Source organism: Euprymna scolopes, chromosome 41 (genome assembly GCF_053919585.1).
Source record: "Euprymna scolopes isolate OS-2025 chromosome 41, ASM5391958v1, whole genome shotgun sequence".
NCBI classification, from domain to species: domain Eukaryota; kingdom Metazoa; phylum Mollusca; class Cephalopoda; order Sepiida; family Sepiolidae; genus Euprymna; species Euprymna scolopes.
This window is the reverse complement of record NC_136522.1, coordinates 35,035,784-35,050,910: the sequence shown is the minus strand read 5'-3', so window position 1 is coordinate 35,050,910 and position 15,127 is coordinate 35,035,784. Positions and strand designations below refer to the sequence as shown.

The window sequence follows — 15,127 nt, the reverse complement described above, 5'->3', positions numbered from 1 at the left end:
TACGGGTAAACTTAGATAGACCTAAGCCTAGATTAGCCGGTTACTGGAAGCTCAACATGTTATTCGACGTGAAGCGTTTCTGGGAAGGGCTATTACTAACCATACAGTGGGAATTGATGGGGGCAATTATTGGGAATAAGTGGTGGGTAAAAATTAAGGAAGCCATTAGGTCCTTTTCTGCCAACTTTAGCAAAAGACTCAACCTAGATTCTAGAGCAGCTAAAGCGACACTAGAATCTAGATTAGATCGGACGGTGGAGGAGGGGGATAGTGCTAGCGTTAATTTAATTAAGGCTCAGCTTGCCTCCCTTACTGAAAAGGAGCATCAAGCTTTAGCGATTAGGGCTAGGTTTAAAAGAATGCCCCAGGAAGCAACAAACATGGCCGCTGAACTGCGTGCAGAGGAGCTAAGGCAAGCGGCTGATAGGCACATCGCTCGTGTCACATTGCCAGACGGGCCTACCGTGACCACAAACCATGGAACCCGGTCTGTCATTAGAACAGTTCGACACCTATTTGGCTGACTTTTCTTGTCTTTCGTGGCATAACGGAAGATGAAGTCATTGAAGCCTTAAAGCGGGTCGGCCTTAATATGGCCTTAATATGGTCTGCCCTACGAAGTGTATTTGAGGTTGTCGCACATCTTTGTCCCTTTGCTGACGGTTTTATTTAACTCATGGTTTAGGAACGGCTCAATCCCCAAGTACTTTACCATGGGTGTGATAAAACTTGTTCATAAAAGCAAAGATGGTGGGGATGGGTTAGGTAATTCAGGCCCTTAACGATGCTTAACGCGGAGTTAAAGATTTTGGCCAAGATTCTCGCAAATCGTCTGCAACTTGTCCTGGCTCGTCTTATTAACCCCGAGCAAACGTGTGCCGTGAAGGGCAGGACAATCCAGGATAACTTGCACACGATACGCCTGATGATAGAAAAAGTCGACACTGAGGCCGCGCTGATCAATTTAGATCAGTCCAAAACCTTCGATAGGGTTGACCATCGGTACTTGGGGGTTGTTTTATCAGTGGCCGGTTTTGGCCCACAATTTCGCGCATGGGTTCATCTTCTCTATGCTAACACCGCGGTGATGGTAGAAGTAAATGGGAGGAGGTCGAGACCCTTCAGTTTGTCACGATCAATTCGTCAAGGGTGCCCGTTATCACCCATGCTGTACGTGCTCGCAATAGAGCCATTTTTGCGCAAGCTAAGGGTGAACCTGGTCCTACGCGGAATCACTTTGCCAGGTACGGATGCCCAGGTAAAGTACTCTGCCTATGTCGACGACGTAACTGTGCTTGTAACGAGCAGTGCTGAGATTAGTGTCGTCGGTGTAGAAATCAGATTGTATGAAACGGTAACAGGGGCCAAAATTAACTGCGACAAGTCTTCAGGTTTGCACATCGGTGCCTGGAGGGGTATGTCCCTTCAGGGGCCCTTTAGTTGGAGTGACAGGCCTTGCAAGATACTCGGCGTCTGGTTTGGTCCTGACCTCCAGCTGGAAAAAAATTGGTCGGAGGTTCTGAAAGCGGTCCAATCCGCAGCTGCTCTGTGGATCAGTAGAAACCTTTCATTAAAGGGGAGAGTGGAGGTGTGTAATACCCACATCAATCCAATCTTTATTTATCATCTATCAGTGCTTCCAATCCCGTCAGATACACTGCAGAGGGCTCTTTTCAACTTTTTATGGCTTGGAAGGGCCCCTATGGTCTGTCGTGATGTCTGAAGGCGGTCTAGGTATGCCAAACGTGGAGATTCGGCTCCACACACTACGGCTCTACTACCTAGATCGAATGTGCACACAGGATAGGGAAGACGGTGCCCTCTGGATGGAGGACACCAAGAAAGCCTTTCCGGCTTTGAGAGGGGTGCATGAATCCGAGGGGGAGGCATAAATGTTGCCCCGAGGTGAATGCCCCTTCTACCGCGAGTGCCGGCGCACGCTGAAGTTCCTTTTAAGAGTTAAGGAAAGCCTCTCCAACGCTCTGCTGTTGTCCCGAAAGGCATTATATCGGGTGCTAGTGAGGGGATCCGTAAGGGATATTATTGGTGAGGGGCTCCCTAAGGGTCTACTTCACAAGATTTCCAGCTACGGTATAACTGGAAATGTTTTCTCAATAATTAAATCATTTCTCTCCGATAGGCTCATAAGAGTAGTGGTAGATGGACAAAAATCGGAGGCCTGCAATATAAATGCTGGAGTCCCTCAGGGGTCAATCCTGGGGCCAACTCTCTTCCTGATCTACATCAATGACCTCCCTAAACACATACTTAAATCATTCGTTGACATCTATGCTGATGACACGACCATCTACAGCAACACATCAAAGGCTGTAAATGACAAAGTTCTCTCTGATTCTCTCTCCTCTGATCTCGAGCGCGTGGTTCAGTGGGGGAAGAGGCGGCTGGTTACCTTTAATGCATCCAAAACCAAACTGCTATCCTTACATCATCAACGCTCTGATCCCCATCTGGCATCAATTGTGATGGATGGCTCTCGTCTGGGTGAGGCCCCGTGTTTTGACAAGCTTCTGGGTTTGACCTTTACTCCTGATCTGAAATGGAACACGTACATCAAGTCTGTTGCCAAGGTCGCTGGAAAGATGGTGGGATCCTTCTACCGCTCCAGAAGATATCTCACTACGGATGCAATTCTCTATCTATATAAAAGCCAAGTACGTCCAAGGATGGAATACTGTTGCCATATCTGGGCAGGAGCTGCTAAAAACAGCCTATCCTGCCTTGACAGAGTACAAAATAGACTTCGTGGCTTAGTGGGGGATGCCCTTTTCTCTACCCTGCAACCTCTCTCCCACAGAAGAGACGTTGCGAGCCTGTCCTTGTTTTATCGTTATTTCCATGGCAGATGCTCGTCTGAACTCCAATCTCTGGTCCTCCCTCGCCAATCTTTCATGAAAAACACCTGTCTAGCTGAATCCACTGTGACAAATTTCCCCCACTCTATATCTGTGCCTAAATCAAAACGCAGATTCCATGAACAAAGCTTCTTTCTTAGAATTGCACGCCTGTGGAACTCTGTTCCGTCTGCCTGCTTCCCTCCGGACTACAACTTGGATGTCTTCAAGTCCAATGTTAACAAATTCCTAATGAACCGCCCCCTTAAGTAAACATTTCAGCAAATCTCCTCACTAACGTAATGTACTTGCAATAACCCTTATCCCTGAGTGGCTTCCGGGCCTTGATAAGTGGTGATCACTGTGTAAAAAAAAAAAAAAAAAAGAAAAAAAAAATATATGAAGTTGCAGGTACTATGTTCCGCCATTTTGAATTTGCACACTTCTTTAAAACGCTTATAACGATAGTTCAAGTGAAAGACCCATCAAGAAATTTGGAATATATACTGTCATAAGATAGACAAAGCTTCTGTCAAAATTTAAAAGAAATCGAAAGAACGGTTTTTGAGATAATTCAGGTTAAAAGTTAAGGTCAACTTTTTTAATTTGACCTTGAAAAAAAATATTTCCATATAAAATTATAGATCTATCCAAGTACTTTAAAATGATATATGAATGAACTTTGTAGGCCCATAAACAACAGAGATATCGTCTTTTAAAGTTGGTCACTTCTTCATAAAAATTCACATTTTTGTAAAAGGTCAAGGTCATGTCTCAGGAACCCCCTTGACCTTGAGATGTTTAAAAAGTGCCATTCAATTCCTTTCATGGAGATCTATAAGTGTAGCAAATTTGAAAATAATCCGTGTCAGACATGGTTTTACCCCCTGTCGATTTGACATGGAATGAGCCATATATATATATAGATAGAGAGAGAGAGAGAGAGAGAGAGGTGAATGTTAAAGGTTGTAGCCAAAGCAAACTGAGAGAAAAATTCTGTATAGACTTTAAAATTAATTTTATATCATTTTTTTTTTTTTTTTTAGTGAGAAATCATTGAAATGTGTCAACATTATGTGAATAAGTGAAATTAGAACAAGATGGCGACCGAATTTGATCTGATGTCGTGTAATTTTTATTATTCGCTATAATGTTGATACATTTCAAGCATACTTTTGTCAAGCTTACATGCGTAATATTTAAGTGAATTTCAACTCAAAATGCTTCCTTATTTAATATGAAAAAAACAAATCCATTTTTAATGCAAGTACAGATTTTTCTTGCACTCTATTCTGGCTGCTACCTTTAATGAAAAACAATGTACACACACAGTGGTGTAACGGGGCTGTTAAAAGTTAACTTCTGTGAGTTTTTTTAAGATAAACTTGAAAAAATTGTTGCAATCCTTGTGTTGGCTCAACGTCAACCGAAGTGTCATCGTTTGACAAGGACTCTAAAAGTTACAGTAAGTCACTTTCACAACTCGAATGGACAGATCGAGCGAGGGGAAAAATAAATGAGAATAAATAAGGGCGCTTCTACGCAATTGGGACGAGATTTTGTAGTCAATAAATGGAGTTTTCAGATAAAAAAAATGGTTTCAACTGATTTTTTGTCAATTCTTATAAGTTACAATGGTAGCTTCCAAATTATGCAGTTGAAATTACCCGAATATTACCAAATTATTAAAAAGAACAACTTTAATCGTAGAGGCAGGTAAAAAATTGTTGCTATCTTGTTTAAATCAAAACGGAAAATTACCTCCCTTTTGAACTCTCCTGTGTCTTATGATCGTTTTCATCAAATTTTATTTGTTTATTTTCTTTAATAATTTTCTACTTTATCGATTTTCATAATTTTTGGATATAATCATATTAAAAATTCGAGGAATATGTTTTCATGTGAAATTCAGTTTTACGATTTCCGAAATTTCATCTTAATAGTGTAGAAGCACTCAAATAAGTCCTGCGTGTCGTCTCGAGCACGTGGACGAAAGCACATTCAAGTACAGTAAGAGGTGAGAGAACAGAAAGCAAATAAAAAATTGGACAACCCAATTACGATCTAAACACGTGTCACATGTTACACGAGAACAAGAAAAAAATCACCAACACGATAGGGTAACATCTTTGGAGTCTGGATAATCGCCCAAAAATCGAAAATAAAAAATACTGCTAAAAACCCATCCAATAAATGTTACTGTAATATTTATTGGATGGGTTTTGACAAGTTTTTTTTGTCTGATCTTTAAACCATTATCGAGACTTCAAAGATGTAAGAGTGATATCGCAGTCATTTTTTCTTACTCTCGACATTTCTTATTTTCTGAACTGAATAAAGGCTTTAAAGCAAAAGCACTAAAAACTAATCCAGTAAAAAGAGTAACTTATCTAGCCGTTGATAGCATTTGGGTTCTCAGGTAGTTTTTGTCTCCCTGTTTCTAGCCTTGTTTTTTCTCGATCACATGCCTCATTCTGAATTCATAAGCAACGGCTGCTATCAATGCACTTTTGTGCATTTGACCAAAACGGTCATAACGTTGTTTTTTTTTTTTTAAGTTCAACTTATTTCAAACGGATAAAAATTATTGCAAAATTACCTTAAGTTGCGAAAGATTGCTCCCCCTCCCCCCTTCCACGACGTGACAGTCTGTTAACAATCTCTTGCCAGCAAAACTGAGGTAATCAAAGAGTAGCTTTCTGGCACCAGCCACAAATGCATCTAAAAAAAACTTAAACCACTGGAGAGAATCTTCTATTTAAAAGGAGATTCTCTCCAAAAGGTCATGTGATTAACTGTCACCTGATCTGGGGAAAAAAAACTTTAAAAAGGCAGAGAAGGCAAGGCAATCTCTTTTGGTTAGTAAGCAAGGTAAGTGCACACCACTCTGCCTCCCTTGAGCAATCATTAATCCCCACCCCTTTTTTTTTCACATTCCCCAGGAAATAAAAAAAAAAAGAAAATGAACGAAAACAAAAAATATAAGGCATGCACTTACTTGAGGAAGTTAACCTGTTAGTATAATTTTTTGGTTATTGTTTTTAATTGGTTACTAATTATTTAGGGAGGAGGCTAGGTCTACCTCGCCACCATCTCCGGGGTGCACAACTTGGGCAATACCATTTCTGTCTGGCAGGAGGTGGAGACTCGATTTCCACACACTGGAAGTGACACTAATCATCACATCCGTCGCAACAAATCATGTCCTGATCACCATGTGGAAAACTGCATATAGGACAAAGCCAAATTACTTCATCGTCAGGTGTTGATTGAGGAGGAATAGTGTTAATCCCATCTTCAGGCCTATCAACAGATGCAGGTATGGATCCATCTTGATCCTCTCCATTTAAGGATAATTCAAGGGGAATAGGTTTTTGAATGAGTGGATACACACCGCATCCCCCCCCTCTTTTACCATTGCTGACCTGACTACCCCATCCTCTCCGTAAAACATCTCCAAAATGATCCCAAGAACCCAAAACAGCCTAGGCTTATGTAGACTCCTCACCAATACCACATCCTCAACCTTTAATCTGTTTTAGAAGGGCACTCTAGAACGCCCCTGGTGTTTCTTCCGGAAGCTCAACAGGTATTCATTATACCATAGTCCAGAAATTCTCCAGGTACTGGTCCCAAACCTACATGGTCCTGAGCAGACTTTCTTGGCTAGGTGGGAGGTGGAAGGCAAAATCCTCATCGTTCAGATCTAAAAGCAACACATGACTCTTATTAGGCCGCAAAAACATGTTAGGAGTTACTGCCTCTACCTCTGTCTCTGTAGACTCTCGATATGTCAGAGGGTGGTTATTGATAACTTTTTGGATATCAGATATGATGGTAAGTAAAGAAAAATAATCCATCTCACCTCTACCAACCACCTTCTAAAGACAATTCTTAATTGTCTGGATACTCCTCTCCCAAACATCTCCCACCCAACGTGAGTAAAGTGGAATGGGGCAGAACTTGATAGAACAGGAACCAAACTTCTGTTGATAATCATGGTTTAGCATCATCCTTTTAAACAATCAACCTTTTAAACAATCGACCTTTTAAACAATCATCCTTTTAAACAATCGACCGCCTCCTACGAAAGTTTAAGCATTATCACTGTAAATGGTAGACGGGATGCCATACAGATTCGTGAACCGCACCAATGCCTGCAGAAAGGCCAACACACATATCAGGTAGCACTTCGATGTGTATAGCTCTGACACTGAGCCACGTGAAGATCAGTAGATACATTTTCACCTCCTTACCACCTTGCCTAACTCAAAAGTGACCAGTGAAATCCACTCCTGTATGTTTGAAGAGAACTTCCAGTTCGATACGGGATGTGGGCAAGTTAGCTACATTGGGTAGCAAGACCTGTCTGGCATTGTACCTTTTGCACAGAGCACACAAGGTCAGGATCATCTTCACTGCCTGTCTGGCTTTTGGCACCCAGTACCCACCCCGTCTCAGTTCCGCTAAAGTGGACGCAATCCCTAAGTGCTGGCACCGAGCATGCGCATCCATTATGATAAGCTTAGTAATCGGGTTTTGCCAAGAGAATAGGGTGTTTAACATCTCTGCTAAAGTGGAGAGATCTACCAATTCTGCCACCTGACCTGATTAGACCTTCATCATCAATAAACAAATCAAGGTCCCGCACCAACCCAGGTACCGTCTTGCCTGAGGGATCTAGCGAAAAATCTAGTTCCTCAGCATATACCTGGCATTACACTGTCCGCATAAGCAAAACAACTGCCAGTTTTTCACTGTCAACTTCTAACCGACGCAAGCGATCGATAAAGAGTTTATTAAAGCAGATTGATTAAGAGTTTATTAAAGCAAAACAGTAGATCTTTCCTCTCCATGGAGGATCGCAGCATTCCAAGACATACGAGCTATACTTTGGCTGCATTTGTTGAGGCACAGCAAGTTCTCTGCCGTTGGAATGTACCGAAATGAGGGCTACAAGCTGAGAGTGGCTTCTAATTCAATGTTCATCTGCTGGATATCCTTTAGCCTATTTCGGGCAAACAGGTTCTTGCTCGCAATGGTCCCCAAGATAAGGCAAGAGAGGACCACTTGAGAATCTGTGGCCACATGAATCTCAGAGGGAGTGAATCCTCCAAAGTTTCTTAGAATCGTAGGCAGGCACTTCATGGCCAGGAACACAGCCATGAGCTCCAAAGTAGGAAGTGCTTTCCTTTTCAAAGGAGCTACCCTAGCTTTGGCAAATACCAAACAAGATCGACATTGTGCCCCTACGACGTGAGCACCCTCGACAAACCCGACAGGCTGCTAAATCCCACCCCCACACTGTAGAGATCCCTAGATGTAAAAGATCTTTTTACTCCAATAGTTTCTTCCCCAGAACCGCTAGACTCTGGAATTCCATTCCAGGTCCCTGCTTCCCCAACAGTACTGATGTGCAGAAGTTCAAGTGTAATGTGAACTGACATCTTGCTGCCCAAATCCCTACATAGTACCCCAGTAGTTGTTGTCCCTGATTGTAGCCCCCTACACCAAAGTGGCAATTTGCCTTGTTTGGGGTGAAAATGTAAAAAAAAAAAAAAAAAAAAAAAAAAACTTCTGAACCACATATGCCGCGAACCCATAGGCCTCTGGGGAGGCATCACAAAACAGGAAGAGTTCGCCAGGTTCACTTTCACTGAATGCCTTACAGGGAAAGGAAATGGTCCCCGATCTGGAAAGATCTGAAGAAAGTTTCTTCCATAAGGAAAAAAATTCAAGCGGAACCAGCACATCCCACCCTAATCCTTTCTCCCAAAGTTTGCTTAGCAGAATACGACCTCGCAATGAAACGGGCAAACACAATGATAAAGGATCATAGACTCTGGTGGTTTCCCCGACAATTTGTCTCCTAGTAGAAGCATCAGGGTTGCACTTAACCACAGTCAATCGAAGGGTGTCGGAGAGAGGACAGTACTGATAACCAAGTACCTTTTCCCAACCACTGCCATGAACACTCAGTGTACCATGCTCCTTCATCTTGCTTCAAATTCCTACATGGTCAAAATTGCAAGACTGTAGTTTGAAGCCTCCTTGATGTAACCACTCCCGAGATAGAGTGTAGTATAATCCACACAGCTCCTCTGGACTATCACTAGACACGATGAGAGTATCTATGTAAAAGCAATTTTCCATCATAAATCTGCAGTTATCCATGGGAAACTGCGCAGCATGATACCGGAGAACATAATTTAAGATAAAAGGACTGGAAGCAAACCCAAAAATGATTGTGTTGTACCTAAAATAATGTAGTCGTTCGCCATCCTTCAAAAATAAAAACCGGAACCTGTTCTTACCCAATTCCAGCTTCAGGCGGATCATCAAGAAGGCCTTCTTGATGTCTGCCAACACATGATTATTGAAGTGGAAAGTGAGCAACAAATCCAACAGGTCACTTGTTAAGTTTACTACCTGGTAAGTATCTTCATTCAAAGATGGAGAGTCCCCAACCTTGAGGCTACAGTTGAATATTGACCAAATTTTTGTGGTCGTAGTTGGATCTGATTTCACAACCGGTCTATGCAGAATCCAAATAAATTCATTAAATCTCTGAGGAGGCACAAAAATCTCTATTATACCCTCTCATTCCTGCTGCTGGAAAACCTGCAGATAGTCCTAGTAAAGCTGTTTCCACTCTAGGTTTTGCGTTACATGTTCTAATATGTGCAAGACGACAGCATGGTTGGAGGGGACACGCGATATTTTATCTTCCTCCCAGGGCAACTGGACGTAATACTTGTTGTCTTTAAACAAGATGGATTGTTGGAAGAGCGCAATCTTCCGCTCATCATAATTTGTTAATCCTTGTTCTTTTATTCCCAGTGACTCCACCCCGAACATTTTCTCTAACCCCCTTTGCACATCACTGTCCGGAGAAAAAAAAATCACTAAGTGGATCCTCATACGTGCTCTGTGACTCCACCATGAAACGAAGGTGAGAAGGGTTGACTTCAGCCATTGATGCTAGAACAGAATTGAAGGTAAGGCTCTCTGGGTTCACATTCAGAGAATGGTCCAAATCAAGGAACTCCTTCACCTCACCAAAGGGAATCAGTCCCGTTGGAGTAATAAAGGCTTGCCCATACAAACAAGAAACCAAGTTTTGAATAAAATCTCATCCAATTATTCCATGAATTGGAATGAAGTTTGTATCTCTCTCAAATCTACCTGCTAGGAGGCAATTATCACATTGGAACCCATCTAAAAGAGTATCCAACTCCTCAATGTGTACAGATATATCCAGGTCTTCCTAAGAGAATGTGGAGAATGAGATCTAACACTAACCTCCAATTTTACGTCCCTAAAGCGCCTATTACAGTCTCCAAGTATGGTAGTCAATTTGAGTTCGTAATCTAGTCTAACGGATGCTAAGGGACCGAGGGGTTCTAACACCTTACCCGACAGATAAGTCCAGTCACTGCCAGTGTCCAACAAACAGTCGGTGGAAACCTGGTTGCCATCCTTGCCAAATGTAACACACAAAACGGGGGGGGGGGGCATGACAAGTTTTCACCTGGAGTGCAACAAGCAGAGTTAGCCTGAAGTGAAGAATCTCTTCGAGAGGAACCAGGCTTTGGCTTAGATGGAACATCCCCCCAATGACCCCCGATTAGTATTAAGGGTGGAGCCAAGGACTTTGTCTCCCTTGATAAGAAGACGTTTAACCGCCTCCCTAGTATCCCGCAAAATGGACGACAAGGTAGGGATTCTCTTCCCAGAAATTTGAATCAGCTTCCCTCAGACCTCTCTGGGGAATTTGAAAATGAGAATCTTTGCCATAAGTTGACCCCCGAAGAATAGTCCTTAGAGAAAGGACAGTCGAATGAACCTCCCAGCTCTGCCAGAAGAGAGGCTGCTTTGGTAATGAAGTTAGTCAGAGTGGTATAGCCTCTATCTTGTTTATAGGTCAAGTCCAAAATGTCCTGGAATATGTGGTCTATTATCTCATCCTCATTGAGGTATTCGTTCTTCAGGACAGAAAGAGCCACCTCATAATTTCTGTTGCAAATAGTCATATGATGAGCAACAAAGATTGACCGGTCAGCAAACATTTCAGGAAATTCAGTCTTTCGGCATCACTAGCCATGCCGGCCACACAATTTTCAAATCTTGATAGAAAATTCCTGAAACTCATGGGGTTGAATTGCATCTCCAACTCATCAAAGGTAGTCCCAGTAATTTGAAGTTGAGGCAGCTTCACAATAACAGAAGACACACCTCTTTCAATTCCAGGGGAACATGGAGCAGAACTTATGGACTCAGATGTAGTAAGGAGGAAGTTTAATTCAAGCTGCTCTAGTTCCCTTCTGAATCTCAGGGTATGTGCCAGAGATTCTTTCTCAATTTGAACCCAGTCTTCCTCATCTGATAACAGCTGAATCTTGCTAACACATATGTCAACTTCAGTCAAATATTCGGTAACAGATTTCTGCAATGCAGCAAATGATTTACTAGAAAGTTCATCTTCCATGTGAGCCATCTCCAGAATAGTTCTGATTTTGGTCCACAGAAATTCTTTTCTGTAAATCTGTCTTGCTTCTATTCATGTCAGTAAAGGATTCTTCCGCAAAATGTGAAAAAAATTAATTTTCCCCTAAAAGTCCAATGACTGCTCAGTTGAGAAAAGGAAGCAATGTGCACCTACCTTAGGTGGCGGAAGAATTGCCCCCCTTCCATGGCGTGACAGTCTATTAACAATCTCTTGCCAGCAAATCTGAGGAAATCAAAGACTAGCTTTCCAGCACCAGCCACAAATGCAACTAAAAAAAAAAAAAAAAAAAAAAAAAAAAACCCTAAACCATTGGAGAGAATCTCCTTTTAAATAACCAAAACGTCATGTGATTAACTGTCACCCGATCTGGGGAAAAAAACTTTAAAAAGGCAGAGAAGGTAAGGCAATCTCTTTTTTGTTAGTAAGCAAGGTAAGTGCACACCGCTCTCTGTCTCTTGAGCAATCATTAATCCCCCACCTTTTTTTTCACAGTCCGAGATGGGGACGGTATAAAGGTTGCGAAATGATCGTTATTTCATGACCCCAATTCGAGAGTCAGATAACCGCTAGTTGAAGAAATATGATGCCTTGACTCTCTGGTAAGATGTTGAACAAGCTCCGAAAGGAACCAAACGACACCTGTGCACGAGCCATTTTCAAATCTCACACAAATACACACATTCACATTTCAAGCTATGTCATATACATACACGCACACAAACATACGCGCCCACGTCACACATGTACACATATTCACATTCGCGTACATACACTCACATTCACGTGTATACACACACATGCTAACACACACATATGTACTCACACACGCGCACATGAACACACACATGGACGACGTCATTTCTGCTTTCTAAGGAATTATACACATGCGCAAATGACCACCGGAAACAAGTATAAAACAAAGAGCAACAACCGGCTTCTTCCTTTTCAAGACTAGCCTCCTAGGTGGCTGGTCGGCGCGCTAGCCGCCGCCGTTTCGACGCGCGCACACGTGTACCTCACACCCACTTACTACTATGTATGGGGCACGAGCTAACAGTATGTACACATTCCCACTCTTTCTCTCTCTATCTACTACTGGTCTCTGAGAACACCTTCGCGTAGCTGACTACTAACTGATGACAACTCTAATATCCTCTTCTTTGTCTACACGCTGGACTATCATTCCCATTTTTCACTACAACACTCATTTCTCTTCCCACGCGCGAACAAACGATAGTGACCCGAACTTGAGATGAAAACACATTTCCTTTTCTTGCTACAACACCAGTCCCGTAACGAACATTGATTACACACGCGCGGACATGAACACATGTTATAACTAAAACGTTCATTCTTTCAACAGCGAATAAACGACGTTTATCTTATCCATCAATTGAGTCTTTGTTTCCTTCCATTCGTTTCATTATTTTCTTGTGGCGAGTTAGTGTATTATACCCTGGTCCGCTACACCTGCATCCCCCCCCTCCATCCACAGCATGCTTTATACCACGCCTAGACTTGGAAAGGAGCATGTACGTCGGCAAGCAACTGGTAACAGATAAAGTGCTTACGGAGGTACTGCTAGCAACCTACCGTCACGTAACAAGAATAAATGCAATATAAGAAAACTACTGGCAGACAGGGAATACGGACAAGGTCGGCACCTCTCACAACTCTCTCGAATGAAGTGGCGTCGTGCACCAATCCCCAACTCCTCTGGCCCAAGGCATGTTCAATATATATCCAAGGGCCAGGCCAGCGTCTCCCACACCTCCCCACACGGGAGGACCTTTGTGGCCTTCGGGCCAAGATCAAAGTGTAGTATCTGTTCCGGCAGATACTGCAAGCTATGACTAGCTAGGACTAGCAAAGACCAGATGTGGGGGCAACCCCACATGCCTGACCTTTAACCAGCTCCCATTTCCCACCTCTCAGGAGCTGGTCCCCTTTTCCCCTTCCCCCTCCCTTCACTCCTCACATTAAAAATCGGCCTTGTGCCTAATTTGCTCGGTGGGGGAGCAAATAAATACCATCTGTTCCGGCAGATACACATTTCTCCTTGGCCTTTTTGGCCAAGATCAAAGTGTAGTATCTGTTCTTCAGATGCTGCAAGCTATGACTAGCTATGACTAGCAAAGACCAAATGTGGGGGCAACCCCACATGCCTGACCATTAACCAGCTCCCAATTCCCGCCTCTCGGGAGCTGGTCCCCTTTTTCCCTTCCCCCTCCCTTCACTCCTCACATTAAAAATCGGCCTTGTGCCTAATTTGCTCGGTGGGGGAGCAAATAAATACCATCTGTTCCGGCAGATACTGCAAGCGTGGGGGCAACCCCACATATAAGACCTTGGTCAATGTAGGGGCAACCCTTCATACCAATTGTCACTATCCAGCTCCCCTCCTCCCCGGGGAGTTGGTCCCCATTTCCCCTTCACTCCTCACATTAAAAATCGGCCTTGTGCCTAATTTGCTCAGTTGGGGAGCAAATAAATATCGCCCACCCACAACGTAAAATGGCAGAACCGACCTTCTCGGATTTCCATCCCTTCTTGGCATTGGTCCTTCCTTCCCTTATTTTTTTTCCCACAACCTCGGCAACCTTTTATTCGGTTTAGCGAACCGAATAAAAGCTTTGAAACACGTTAAAACTTATCCAGGTAGGTAGAAGAGTAACTTATCTTGCCTTTGGTAACATTTATTTGTTATTTGAATTTTTTTTCCTCTGCTAAATCCCTAAAAACACATTCTTAATATGGGGAGAGGAGGGTGTTTTGTAACCATTTTGTACTTTCGCCTAACAATTTAATAAACAAAAGATACCGTAAAACTTGAATTTAACTTGAAAATACTATTGAAAAAGAAAAATAGCACTGCATAAAAAAGAATAATACCATAACACATTTCACTCTAAATAATTTACGTGCCTGAAATAAGAATTAATACCAATTTTTCGTTATAACACATTTAAGAAAATAAAATCATCTTAAAAACATTGTTTTTACTACACGATTACTTAGGAAAACAATTCCTGGATTTTGAAAGTATTAAAATTTAAGGTAAAAAGGTAAACTTCACTTACTTTAAAGACGGTTGATGCAGTTAAGAAGCACCAAATTTGTCTTGCAACATCAAATAAAGGATTTAAACTACATAAATACGGTTCTGTTTTGATAAAAACGAGGTTTTGCCTCGTTAATTACTTAGATGTTCGCCATGTTGATACAGGGGAGATAAGTCGAAAGTAAAAAAAACAAGAAAGATAACTTAGGCTTAAATGAAAAAAAGAAAATGTGTGTGTTTTACCGTGGCCACGTTTTTACACGTAAATTCGAAAAAGTTGTAATATATATATATATATATATATATATATATATATATATATATATATATATATATATATATATATATATATATATATATATATATATATATATATATATATATATATATATATATATATATAACAACTTTTTCGAATTTATATATATATATATATATAATATATATATATATAAATATATATAAATTCGAAAAAGTTGTTATATATATATATATAATATATATATATATATATATAAATATATATAAATTCGAAAAAGTTGTTATATATATATATATAACAACTTTTTCGAATTTATATATATTTATATATATATATATATATATATATATATATATAAATTCGAAAAAGTTGTTATATATATATATATATATAACAACTTTTTCGAATTTATATATATATATATATATATATATATAAACATG

The 15,127-nt window shown here is 41.3% G+C and overlaps 1 protein-coding gene across 4 annotated transcripts in view; it reads right to left on the bottom strand.

Moving 5' to 3' along the window:
• LOC145266469 (endoplasmic reticulum-Golgi intermediate compartment protein 2-like) overlaps positions 1–14,605 on the bottom strand; it is a 63,905-nt gene extending 49,300 nt beyond the window's left edge. For 3 of the 4 annotated variants that reach the window (XM_080122156.1, XM_080122155.1, XM_080122157.1), the window contains exon 1: positions 14,442–14,605. The gene's annotated coding sequence lies outside the window, so the exon portion shown is untranslated. The remainder of the gene's footprint in view (positions 1–14,441) is intronic. The other variant, XM_080122158.1, reaches the window with a different exon arrangement.
• Between the last annotated feature and the right edge of the window lie 522 nt (positions 14,606–15,127).